Source organism: Amyelois transitella, chromosome Z (assembly GCF_032362555.1).
Source record: "Amyelois transitella isolate CPQ chromosome Z, ilAmyTran1.1, whole genome shotgun sequence".
NCBI classification, from domain to species: domain Eukaryota; kingdom Metazoa; phylum Arthropoda; class Insecta; order Lepidoptera; family Pyralidae; genus Amyelois; species Amyelois transitella.
This window is the reverse complement of record NC_083535.1, coordinates 2372385-2386697: the sequence shown is the minus strand read 5'-3', so window position 1 is coordinate 2386697 and position 14313 is coordinate 2372385. Positions and strand designations below refer to the sequence as shown.

The 14313-nt window shown below is 33.8% G+C and overlaps 1 protein-coding gene across 2 annotated transcripts in view; it reads right to left on the bottom strand.

Moving 5' to 3' along the window:
* LOC106130601 (nostrin) overlaps positions 1-14313 on the bottom strand; it is a 52570-nt gene that overhangs the window by 35521 nt on the left and 2736 nt on the right. The window lies entirely within an intron of this gene.

The following is a 14313-nucleotide window of genomic DNA, read 5'->3' as shown; positions in this document are numbered from 1 at the left end:
TCAAAGTCACTATTAGTAGGTAACTTCCGGCGGAACATGTGACAGATAAATGGTGGCTGAAGCTGTGTAATACAGAATTTAGAGTAATATGACTATAGAAGTGGCAACGACTGGTGAAAATCTCGTCGTTTATATAATGTATATCTTATATATAAAATTCTCATGTAACAATGTTCGTTCTCGTACTCCTCCGAAACGGCTTGACCGATTGTTATAAAATTTTGTGAGCATATTGAGTAGGTCTGGGAATCGGCGAACATCTATTTTTCATACCTCTTAGTGATAAAGGTTGTCCAACCTTAACTATTTTTTTTAAATAGAAATTGCATAAAAATTATTTATATGGCAAAACAACGTTTGCCGGGACAGCTAGTATAATACAAGATTATTATATAGGGTTATTTATTTTAAAATAAAAAAGGTTACAAGCCCTCGTAGCATGGTACGAGCGACGCCGTTTTTATCGCGCGATATACTATCGTTGTTTCGTTTTTATTATATATTTGTCCCGTATATATTTATTATGACGTAAAACGGGACAGTGATAATTTTCACGCAATATAAAGGACTAAGGGATAGGCTTACAAACTTGGGATTCTTTTGTAGGCGATGGGCTAGCAACTAGTCTTTTCAAGACTGTTGGCTTTATCTACCCCGCAAGGGATATAGACGTGACCATATACGTATGTAGGTATGTAAAGGGCGTCGTAAATAGTAACTATATAAAAAATTAATGATTAGCAAAAAACACAAAACATGCTTTTGTTTTGAAGTTTTGTGTCTATATTGTTTAAACATTTGTTTGTATAAAAATTATGTTATAAAATAGCCGCGTGCTCCAACGAAATTATGTTTAACAAACAATGTTCGATATTATGAAAATAATATAATCATACATTGTGTATGCTCGATATGACGATTTCATTCTGAGTCAAGTCTGCCTTATTATTATTATACACTAGCTATATCGGTACATATATCTGTGCAAAATTTATTTAATTATAAAAATGTGTGTAAAAAGAATAGGACCACTCTATCTCTTTCCCATGGAGGTAGTAAAAGGCAACAAATAGATAGGCTTGTAAACTTGGGATTCCTCTTTCAGGCGATGGGTTAGCAACCTGCAACTATTTGAGTCTCAATTCTATCATCAAGCCAAACAACTGCTAAACGTGACCCATCATCATCATCTTTTTATAACTGTTGGCTCTGTCTACCCCGCAAGGGATATAGACGTGATTATATGTATGTATGTGTTTTATTTCCTTCTACGATTTTTTTGGGATTTGCGCTGTATTTCTGTTGCTTTTATTTATTTTTTTATTACCATACAGATGGTACCTATATCTGACTGCAAACATTTGGAGTAACAAATTTATTACTGTCATAGTGCCTGACTTCCTCGGTACAGGCTTGACTAGTGAGGAAACCATAGATTAAGATTTAGATGTACCTAAAACTATAATCTGCAATGTACGAGATGTTCCCAAGACCATATATATACATATATAGTATATTAAATTCTGTGCTGTTTTGTATGTTGCAGTCAATAAACGATTTAAATTTTCATGTATTCTAAATTTTTTACTGTTTTATTAAAGCAATGCACATCGACGTCATCATTACAATCTCCGAGCTAACAATGGGAGACTTTCATTACAAACAAACAATAATACTTATTTAGTTTTTAATGCTTTAAGAAAGTTTTTATAACTGCGCATTGTAAACCTACATCTTTTATTGCGTATTCTGGAGTGATTTAGCAAATTTCTTGACTTTTAACTGCCCAAAAATAAAGTGTTATGACTTCACAATTATAATTATCATCTTTACTTTTACCTATGCAAATTAAAATAGGTTACGCTTAACTTCATAGAAACTTTGATAATGTATTAATAGTTTACTAAAAATAGGTACGAGTATTTACGGCTGTGTAAGTGATTTTTGATACAGTATGAGTGAAATTCGTTGGTTATATCCTATACAGTACAATACGATACAAATTATCTTTACTGCCCATAAAAAATACATATGTAGTAGAAAAATACATTATGAATATAATATATTAAAAATACATATTGAAATATACAAATTCGTCTTTTTGTAGATGGCGCTAAATCCACGCGGGCGACGCTGCGGGTTAAGCTTGTCACTAATAATTTGTAGGTTTATATCACTAACAAATAGCAGGTTCCAAAAAGGTTTTAGATCTTGTATTGTATCAAAATTTGTTAGGTACTTTAATATTTGTTCATAATAGATTTACAATAGCAAACTGTAATAAAAGTTAAGAAATATACCTATGTAATAAAAAACATTACTCGTTTGCGAAAAATAGAATAACATGTTTCTTTCGGTTGACATTACATTTATTTTCCTTAAGTGACTGATATAACTTATAGGCACTGTTTATTTCGTTAAGGTTCCCAACAAAAATAATGTTATTGTGTGCGTACAAAAGGAAGTGGTTCGCGGCCAAGTACGTTCATGTCGTAATTTAAACGAACCTTGTAAATAAAAAGTGTAGAACTCACGTAGTTAAAAGTTAATAATGGCAAAGATTGTTTTCTTTCAGAGCGTCGGTGGTCTAGCAAGTTGGGCTAGCAACCTGTCACTATTTATATCTCAAATCATCATCATCTTTTTATAACTGTTGGCTCTGTCTACCCCGCAAGGGATATAGACGTGATTATTTGTATGTATGTGTTTTATTTCCTGCTACGATTGCTTGGAACTTGCGCTATTTGAATCTCAAATCTATCATAAAGCCAAACAGCTGGACGTGGCCTGTCAACACTTCAAGACAGTTTGCTCTGTCTACCCCGCAAGGGATATAGACTGAAAATAATAAAATATTTGCGCTGGCAAAGAAAAGATGATTCACGCTCAAACAACTGTAATTTTTTTTTCTTATTTTATATTACAATATGTTTGTTCTTTAAAAAGGAGTTCGGAACACTCTGAAGGAGTTCGCAACAATATAATTAAATGAAATAATGCACTGTCAAACCAGTGAATCGACCTTTATGAGAAACATACATACATACATATAATCACGTCTATATCCCTTGCGGGGTAGACAGAGCCAACAGTCTTGTAAAGACTGATAGGCCACGTTCAGCTATTTGGCTTTAAGATAGAATTGAGATTCAAATAGCGAGTTACATTCATACCTCTATTACTTACAATGTGGATTACAAAAAAAGAAATAGTTATTTAGTACGCAGGCAGAGCTCCAGTAAAAAGCTAGTGTTGAGGATAAAATATAGAAGGACCGTCAATGGAAGCTGCTAGCATAATCACTTGACGATGATATTGACCGCGATTTATTACATTATTTTCAATGGGGTATTGTCTCGAATAATGACAGGCTGCACGCTTATTTATTCAGTTTTATTAGTAAAAGAACGATCCATTCTTATATTGTCTTTTGGAATACGGTTACAAAGTGTCACGGTTGAAAATATACTAGGTAGGTTTAGTACAATTGTAATAAAATTGTCTGAAACTCCACTTTATAAAAACCACTTTCAACTGTACGGCTTAAGAAAGTATTAAGTTAAAAGATTGTACAAACTAAACTTATAAATTAAATTTTCGGAGATATTATAGATATTCATATGTACCTTATCAGGAAATACCATGCCCTTGACATGAATACCCGTAGAATTAAAGAACAAACTAAGATAGATATTATTTTGGAATTAAATATTTGTAGTCATACAGTTGTTATTTCTAAATAATGTAGATAGTAATATAAAGCAGAGAACTTTGACATCAACAAATAAAAAGAAATTCATCAACTTGATAACGCCGTTGCGTTTTCATAAGAAGGCAGCCATCAAGCAAGGGAAAGTTTCAGAAAACTGAATAGACACTTGCATCATAAAATGAAAGGAATCATAATTTTTATATCCCACTTCCTCGTTAGTGTTATAACTTCGGATGTAATTGTCGTCATTATATTTGCAGAGTTTGTTAAAATTCTCCACAGCGGCGCCCGCGCAATTTGTCAAAGTGTTCTACTTTGGATCGAAAGTGTAAAAAAAGATAACATAATTGTGGGAAACTGCAGAACAATCTCTGAATAAAACAGACAAAACGATGGTCTGAAGTGAAGCAAGATGGAGGAATAACTGTAGAACAGATTACAATTCCATATTATGGTTTACTAAATTAACTTAACGAAACCTCAATTCTATCATTAAGCCTTACTGAACGTGGCCGTTCAGTTTTCAAGACTGCTGACTCTGTCTACCCCGTAAGGGATATATACATGATTGTATGAATGAATAAATGAATTAACGAAAACGTCGTTATTATTATACCTGATTTAATAATAAAACCTCTATCCCTAAAAGATAGGCAGAGACTTCATTTTTCCACTTGCTATTGACGATACCTGCATACTTCTTTCATTTCATTCACAGTCATCACTCTCTTCATAAATGCTCGTTGCCAAAAGTTGCCAATTCACATTATGTTAAAACCGAAGTCCTAGTTAGCTTGCATGAGGCCAAAAACTTTGAACAAACAACTTCACCTCTCTATTATCAGTTAAAACTGTTACAGTGAAACTGGAATATCAGGGGTCAATGGAGTTTATTCACATGGCAAGGGCCATTCTTTTAACTAGTCGTGTAACCCATTTGTTACAGAGATGTCAATATTTATCTTTGAAATTCTCATAACAGTGGAATAAATGTTACACTTTCACAAAATATTCATTCTACTTTAGAATACGACCGATGTAGCTCTTTTGTGTAGGTGACGTAAAAGGCGTCAAAGTTATAAAGCAGTTTTATCAAGTGCTGGTCCTTTAGCGAAGAAAACGTGCGGTAATCTTGACCTGACCTTTCATCAGAACGTCCTCGAATATATCCAAATACATTAGTCCATTTAGGAAACAAAGTTGAACTCCTATAAAGTTTAAGTTCCAAAATATAGAATTTTCCAGAATGTTGGGTTTTTATGACTTTTTGATAATGTTGTAAACTTTTAAATCTTTCAATTCGTCTTGGCCTTCCCCTTTCAATGTTCCTAATAACAAATTTAACGTATAAAAGCCCAACTAAACTTGTCTACCATGGTTATTATCTATCAGTGACAACCTGTCATTTTACGAAGAATTCTAATTATCTCCGTCTTGATCTCATTAATATATTTGCGTCGACATATCGTATCCGCATCTTGTCAGCATTGTGGGTATGCCCCTAGAAATCTATGTAATTAATTATTTTTGCAGAATGCCCATTATAAAAAAATAAGACGATAGTCTGCCGTGTGGTTCCCGGCACCAATACAAAAAGAATAGGACCACTCCATCTCTTTCCCATGGATGTCGTAAAAGGCGACTAAGGGATAGGCTTACAAACTTGGGATTTTTTTTAGGCGATAGGCTAGCAACCTGTCGCTGTTTGAATCTCAATTCTATCATTAAGCCCAATAGCTGAACGTGGCCATTCAGTCTTTTCAAGACTGTTGGCTCTGTCTACCTCGCAAGGGATATAGACGTGACCATATGTATATATGTATGTACCTAGCTATAAATTGGACATAGATCCATTCGTATACGCCTTTTTCGGGTAGACAGAGACTACTATCTTTTCGTTTCTTCTATTTATTCAACATATTTTTCTAAGCATTGTTTAAACAAGTCATCATACCGTTGTATGCCGACAGTCTATTGCATAAACGTAAACAACCGTCTCGATTATGATATTAATCCGTTAGTATCGATTACGCGGTGTGATGTCACAATAATTTACCTACTGTTGGGTATATTTTGTGCTACTCCTATTGCGGGTAGACTATTATTAGTTTATTTGTACTCGTATTCATACTAGCTTTTGCCTGTAGCTCATTTAACTGATTTTAATATAACATAACACATTATCACGTCTATATCTCTTGCGGTTTAGACAGAGCCAACAGTCATCAAAAGCCTGAAAGGCCTCAGCTGTTTGGCTTGCAGGTTGCTAGCCCATCGCCTAAAAGAGGAATCCCAAATTATATAAGCCTATTCCTTAGTTTCACCAGTGAGAATTTCCAGAAAATGATCACTTTCAAACTAAATAAATGTCCTCTTTCTAAATAAATTTCCTACTACATACATACCTACATATCATAACGTATATGCCTTACGGGGTAGACAGAGCTAACAGTTTTGAAAAGACTGATAGGCCACGTTAGGCTGTTTGGCTTAATGTTAGAATTGAGATTCAAATAGTGACAAGTTGTTAACCCACCGGTGCCCGCCTGTGTCTTACGGTACAAAATGTACTGGGACCTTTAGGCGACCAGCGTCGGGTTGCGAATTCGGTCGGTTACGAATTCGGTCGGTTACGGGTTACATAACCGGCGCGTAACCGCCGCGGCGACCGTTGAGATCCATTCAGGCTATTTATGGCATTTATCAATTTGTTGCCATTACGCTTCACTGTAGTAGGTAACGTTTGAGAGTCGTGAATAGATCAATTTGTCAATAAGATTTACTTGCCTTTTTGGGGATAAATGACTACCTTTATACTTTTGACATACATACATATGGTCACGTCTATGTCCCTTGTTGGTAGACAGAGCCAACAGTCTTGAAAAGACTGAATGACCTCGTTCAGCTACTCGTATTTGGCTTAATGATAGAATTGAGATTCAAATAGTGACAGGTTGCTAGCCCATCGCCAAAAAAAGAATCTCAAGTTTGAAAGCCTATGAGCCACGTTCAGCTATTTGGCTTTAAGATAGGATTGAGATTGAGGATACTAATTGACTTCATTTAAACTTTTTGACATCTAATACTTATAGTTTTGTAGGAACTTAAACTTAATAGTAACGAATCCTGCAGGATCGGGCAAGCAAGATGTGTATGTGTAACACTACATAGATATTATATAATCACGTCTGTATCCCGTGCGGGATAGACAGAGCCAAAGTCTTGAAGACTGAAAGGCCTCATTTAGCTTTATGGTTTAGTGATGGAATTGAAATTTAAATAGTGACAGGTTGCTATCCCATAGCCTACAAGAAGAATCTCACATTTGTAAGCCATGATTAATAAGTACATTCAGTAACAATAATCCAGTGTATTAGGTTCCCTTGCAAATATTGTTAAGGTTTATTACCTATTAGGTATTTAGGTTATTACCTTACGGAAGTCCTTTCGCGTAAAAACCTATTCCGATACAGAATCATGGTCATACGAGCACCTGGATTTCTCCAGAGAGTAAGATCATCATCGTACATCCACATACATGATTATTCCGACGAAATTACGTTACTTACGGAAGTATGCAGAGATCGTGGCAAGTGGAAAGAGGTAGTCTCTGCCTACCCCTCCGGAAAAGAGGCGTGATTTTATGTTTGTATGTAATTACGTTACTTAATGTCAGTACACTTACATGACCTTGTTGCAAGAAAGATTCATAATACGAAAGCGGATTGGATTTTTTACTTGACTGCTCAAAAAAGTGAGTGTAACTTTTTCAAGGTTCCTTTTATGTATGCAAGTGTTTATATTTATTTCTTTGCAAATACTTATTATGCGGCTTGGGTATATTCATTGACATTTGTAGCTGTAAAGCAGAACCATAGATTGAATTTGAAATATAGATACGCATGCACCAATACCCATCTTGACAATTTTAAAGCAGCTTTTGTCTTAATGCACAGAAAGAGCCGCAGCATTCAGACTTTAGCCTCCACATTCAGATTTTTTGCAATTTATACGGTTAATTAATCAGTAGATATCTTAAGCGAAAGTGCCTACTTAGTCCTGCATCAGATACAATTGATTTATCGGCCCCACATTACCAAGTCTGGTTCACTACATTTGTTGAAGTTTCACAAGAATCTAGATGACAACTTTAACAGACATTTAGCTACTAGCATTTCTTAGATATTGGTTTTCTTAATAAAACAAATGATACTATAAATTCTGTTTAAATTAAAATTGTGCCTATGTCAAGTATAATTCTTGTATAAGCTTTCATATTGAACGGTCGTAAGCCCTTAATATACTAGTATACTTTACTATTTCAAAGTTTAACTTTAGGCTGTGGGCCCAGCACGCTTCCACACAAGTCAAACTTGAATTTCTGTAAAGTTTCTCCCTAAAATTACTTCTTGTATCCAGCAACAGACAGACAAACAAAAAGGCAGTCAAGAAGAAATTTCGTATTTGTATTAATTATATTAGTGTGACAAAATATAAAAAAAAATATAAGGAATTATAAAGTAAAGGTTCCAAGTACAATCGCGTTTGGAATGAAATAAGTAACTGCGTTGCGTTGCGTCATTACCAGATTCTTTTTTTATCAACTGCACAATAACTATAAGTGTCTTATCTGCCTCTCGAATTGACAAAATGCAGTTCAAGGTCTTAAGAAATAAAAGAATTTGAGCAACATAAGTGTGTACTTAGGTACTTACAGGTTTTTTATAATGATTGCGCTTCCATATGGCCAAACCTTAATAAGGTGACCGCATTTGGATGTGGCAACACTGGTTTTAATTACTTACTTCATTTCGGTATTTAGAACAATAATTATTACATTTATATTTTTCAATAGAACAAAATAGGTTTAACCTGTTAAGGAATTGCAATCCCTTTCTATCACTCTTTTGTGATTTATAAACAGGTCTCTCGCTTCATCCACATTCTTAATTCTTTTCGTGCAAGCTTGGGAGTTTCAGATACTATACTGATGTGACTGTATTTATGTATTTAATAGACACAAAACATATAATTTACAAGCATACTTTACTAAAGACATTGTTTGCACATTAAAAGAAATATAACAAACTAGAGGCCGCCCGCGACTTTGTCCGCGTAGAATCATTCCCGCGGGGGCTCCGTGATAAAAAGTTATTTGGGTCTTCAGCTACATACATTCCAAATTTCATCGGAAGGTTTGGTAGTTTTTGCGTGAGAGAGTAACAAACATCCATACTGACATCCTAACATACTCACAAACTTTCGCATTTAGATATAATATTAGTAGGATTACAAAACAGTCATTGGATTTAGAAGAATATATACAATGGCGGACTTAACCCAATTGGGATTTCTTTTAGTTTAGATATTAGATATATTTATTATTTAGATAGTTATCTAAGTAATCGAATAAATATTTTCTCTCAATTTTATTACTAAATTTTAGTGCTTTTTCAAAAAGTAGATATAGATAGAATCATTTTATTATATTCGACCCAGACGATATATTTTTCTAACTGGTTATTAGAGACGAAAACTGTGATCGTCACAAACGCTTTGTTTATATTTCTACAGAAAAAAGGGTTTAATTATTAGCCATAAGTAAAGAAACGTATTCAGACCTTAATCAAATATAATTATCACAAAATACAACTCGTAAAAGTACCTATAATTCTGCGATTACACTTCCTATAGAAACTGCCACACCTCCAAGCCCTACCGCTCTTTAAATTTCTCTAAATAGACCATACGTATTTCGCCGGCAGTCAGGGAAATCGACTTTAGGATCGCCATTGGAATTACAATCGATTTTGCCACGAAAGTGTTTCAGATCGATGCCTTTGATTCGGACACTTTCACTGTGTCGATGACCGCTGTGGCGTACGAGTCTCTTGATCGATTGCAGACAGACAGACAGATATTGTCGCTATATGTCAGATTAGTTGAGGCGCACGACTTCTTCAGGGTAGTTTTTATTAATGTTTCGTTATGGATTGATGTAGATGATTTTTATAACCGCGTCAAAAGAACATGCTGACATGTCTTTTGCTTAGGTACCATTTCCGTATTTATTATTTCCTGGATTGAAAAGATTCGTAAGAGGTGTTCTTGTTTATAAGAATAATTTGCACTCTGTATACTGCCTAGCTAAACAAGGATATAAGTTTATCAAAATCCTCACCTGGTTGTGGGTTAGGTTAGAAGTGTCTTGTGTACTTATTTATTTAATTTAATTTATACTTATAACTTGCAAAGGACGCGCAGCCAAAAATCTAAAAAATTTAACAGAATGCCTAATTGATGATATCATGATTCATATTACTAGTTAATCCGCTTACGAGAAAATAAAATAAATAAACCTTTTTTTAAAATTTTTCATGCACACACAAATTTATATTTAGGAAGAAAAATCATTCTTTAACAATAAATGAAACCAATATTTGTTATTTTTTTTTGTAAAGGCAATATGGCAAGAGGGAATACTTTATTGTGTTTGAGCCATTGTTGTTCAATTCCAAATCCATTTTTAAAACGTCATACCCGTCCCTGTATAAGTATATTATAATATTTAACTGCTAATCACCTGTAATGGTTGCAAATCAACTTTCTCATATCTTACCTATTATCATGCAATCGATTACAAAATCGATTGACAAACTTTTCGATGGTCACGTTGATACTCGATTCTTTGTATCGAATCAGCCAGCGAAATTGTAATATAAGCCTTGAGTTAGTAAATTAGATTTGACATTCTCGATAATCATTTCCGATTGAAATAATATGACCGTGTTAATTTGACTGGTGTGCTTTATGATGAATAAATCGATTTATGTATCGATATTGAGACTGTAATCGATAGTATGCGACCTAGGCTGTCTTATAAATCAAAAGTGTCATTTTTAAGTTGCTAAAATTTGTGATATAAAAAAAGGACATCTCTTTTCCATGGATGTCTTAAAGGCGACTAAGGGATATGCTTATAAACTTGGGATTCTTCTATGACGTGATGGGCTAGCAACCTGTCTTGTGACAGGTTTGTGTCAACAGTTGAATCTTAATTTTATCATTAAGCCTAACAGCTAATCGTGGCCTTTCAGTCTTTCAAGACCGCAGGCTCTGTCTACCGCAGAAGGGATATAAACGTGATTATATGAATGAATGAATTAAATTTGTGATAGTGCGTGATTGGTTATTTTACTTTCTACCTAATTAAGTGAAGGATAAGACGGAGAAATCTTTGTCAATTAAAACAAAAAGAAATCTTTACCAATATCATCTTTAGGATTTTAGAAAAAGAAAAAATAAAGATGGTTATCGAAAAATCAAGAAATAGAACAAATTTAAAGGAAAAGTAAATTTATCTGTCGTCATAAATCATAAAGTAGTGAGTGCCAAAGTTTAGTTTAAGTTAGTGCATTTTTTCTTTAGTCGCCTCCTACGACAACTACAGGAAGTGATAGTGTTCCTTTCTCTTGTGCCGGAAACTATACCGTTTGACCAAAACTACCTTTTAACTAATCGTATTCATTTGATACACAACCGATAGGTACCTAGATGACATTTAATAAGTTTCCTTATAAGTTTGCCAAGGCTAGCGACAAGATTAAACTAAAGGAAATTAATTTAAAAAGTATATTGGAATAATTTGTTTGTTGCTACCGCCAATTGTATAAGGAGCCTTCACTTGTTGCTTTTCAAATTTGATTCTGTTTTCATACATATACTTATATAGTCACATCTATATCCCTTACGGGATAGAGCCAACAGTCTTGAAAAGACTGAATGGCTACGTTCAGCAGTTTTATGACGAAATTTAGGTTCAAATACCAGTCACAGGAATGAATCCCCATCGCCTACTAGTGGAATCCCAAGTTTATAAGCCATCCCTTGGTCGCCTTAACGACATCCAAAGGAAAGATATAGAATAGTGATTTGTGATTTGCGTATTTTTAGTAAAACGCTTTTCTATACCTATTTATATAAAAAAGAGAAAAATATAGTAGTTTTGACAGATGATTGTATAAGTACTTATTGATTTTCACATTTTAAAAAATTATTGTTTTGCTGAACTAAAACATAACTTAAGTTCTATCTAATAGAATTTAATAATAATAAAAAACTATTCTAAATTATAGACTAATTAGATTATTTTTTAAGCTAATTATTATTTATTTGATAATAATAATTATTATGTAATTATTGACTCCATTGTACTTTTAAAAAAATCAGATCGCGTGGGCTTCACTCAAGAATTGGACCTTGGCTCCTCTCCATCTTTGGATCCAAGTGGGCATATCATGGAACTTGTTTCTCGTTCGCTGCCTAAAAACAAACGTTCAATGTACGCTATAATTAATTTGTGTAACATCTGCGTGATATCTCATCGCCTTTACGCATTTGAGACGTGCATGTGCTTTTAAAGGTACAGACGAATAATTTACCAGACAGACATACATACGCCTGGGGATTCTGATCTGGTTCATGCTCATAGCTCATGTTACTTCTGAATCTAGTTTCTCATTGTGATTATTTTCATCAAAACGTTTTGATTTGAATCTTTCCTCTTTATAAAATCTTTATAATATTACTTAGTATTAAAACTTTTCTTGTGTGAAACACTTCACAATATATTGTGTGAAATATTGCCCTCGAGCTTTTTTCTATTAAATCCATAATAAATTTATTAAAATATATTTTTCTTTAATTTTTAAATCCTCTTACCACAAAAACAGCTGAATTACGTAAATACATATATATCATTGCTACAATTTCACTTTCGCGAAATATTTCGTTATCTAATGAATATCAAGACATCACAGTCATGTTACGCGAAAAAACTAATTAGTCATTCTAATGATGTACAAACATACATATATTACATTCGACATTCCCCGACTCTCCCACTCCAATGTCGTGCTCCATATAAATCGGAATTGCATAATATTCTGAATTTTATGGTCATATTAAATAAGGAAAATACTCGAGCACTTTTAAAGTGCTACTGAACTGAATCATCATAAATTTAATATTCCGTTCAGACAAAGACAAAAATGATGCGCAAAATTGACTATATAATAGTTAACTAATGTATCCCTAATGGGGTTAAAAGACCCAGTAATCACAAAAATCAAAAGTAAAGAAAACAAAAAACACACGCTAAAGAAATTTGTTGGGATCGTGATTATTAAAAAGATGTAGGGAAAGAGTCGTGATCATATGTGAGACCACAGAGCGCTATTCACAAACGTGAAGTAACTACGTCTGCGGGGAGGACAATAGCTTAAAACTTAAGACAGCTAAGTACGTCATTCACACACGCAATGAAACGTGTTTTTGACAGAACAATTGTATTGCGGAGATAATATTTTTATCATGTGTGCTAAACGTGGCAAATTTGTTGAGAGGGGGAGAGAGGGGGGAAGAAAGTGTTTATGGTGTAATAAAAAGTAATTTAAAGTTAGAATAGCAGTAACTGAAAAATACTATAGTCAAGTGCGAATTGGACTCTCGAATGAGGGCGTCGTTACATTATGGAAATAATCCTGTCTCAAAAATTACTCCCCTACTTTTCCACAAATTTTCTCAGCACACTAAAACTTTACAAGCAAATTATTGGCGTAGTCAGTAACTTAAATAACAAAAAAATGCTTGTAAGACTTTACAAGCAAATTTTTGCCAACGTCAATTTAACTTAACCAATTTACAGGATGAGAAAGCAAAAAATATATTGATATATAGCGCATTGGTGGATTGCTGTTGAAAAAAAAACGGTATTAGTATTTTCCTACTTTCTTTACCATACGTAAAGAAGAGGCGTTTTCAAATAAAAAATAAGAATTTCTTACAAGCCCAGCAGACATTCAGCCATTCAAAGCAAAATCCGTGACATTGTATAACTCGGCCTTCAATATACCTAGTTATAGCTAATAGACGTATGTATATTCCCATTAGTAGAAAACCAGCTAAGTGCGACTTTATCAACGCTGCATAAAGTGTATTTTTATTTATCAGCCACTTAAATTAGTGTCGTAACATTAATTACTATAGATATACACGGCTATAGTATGATAAATATACATACTATTGTAGGTTCAACCCACGTTACGTAGGCAGCCCATATGTCCTCTCGGAAAAATGCGAATATTAATTAAGTGCAAACTGAAACGTTATATTAAGATGCAACACACTTCACGTCACGTATTTTTTGAGTAGACAGAGTTACAAGATTAGGATGCCATGTTTGCTAAATGGCATTGAGATTCAGAGCGAGTGAAAAGTTGATAGCTCATCGTCTAAAAAAATACCGATACTGGCGGAAACTTGCAACTCAGTCTTGAAGTATATATTTTAAACTAGACTAAAGTCTTTACCTATCTAGGTTATAATTCTTTTTATAATCAGTCAGCTTCGAACGATTGGAACTTATCAACAGTTTGGACTAATTTCATACATACATATGGTCAGATCTATACTCCTTGTGGGGTACACAGAGCCAACAGTCATGAAAAGACTTATATAGGCCACGTTCAGCTTTTTGGCATGATGATAGAATTGAGATTCTTTCAAGTCATAAAAAGGATCAGTGATAAAATTTCATAATA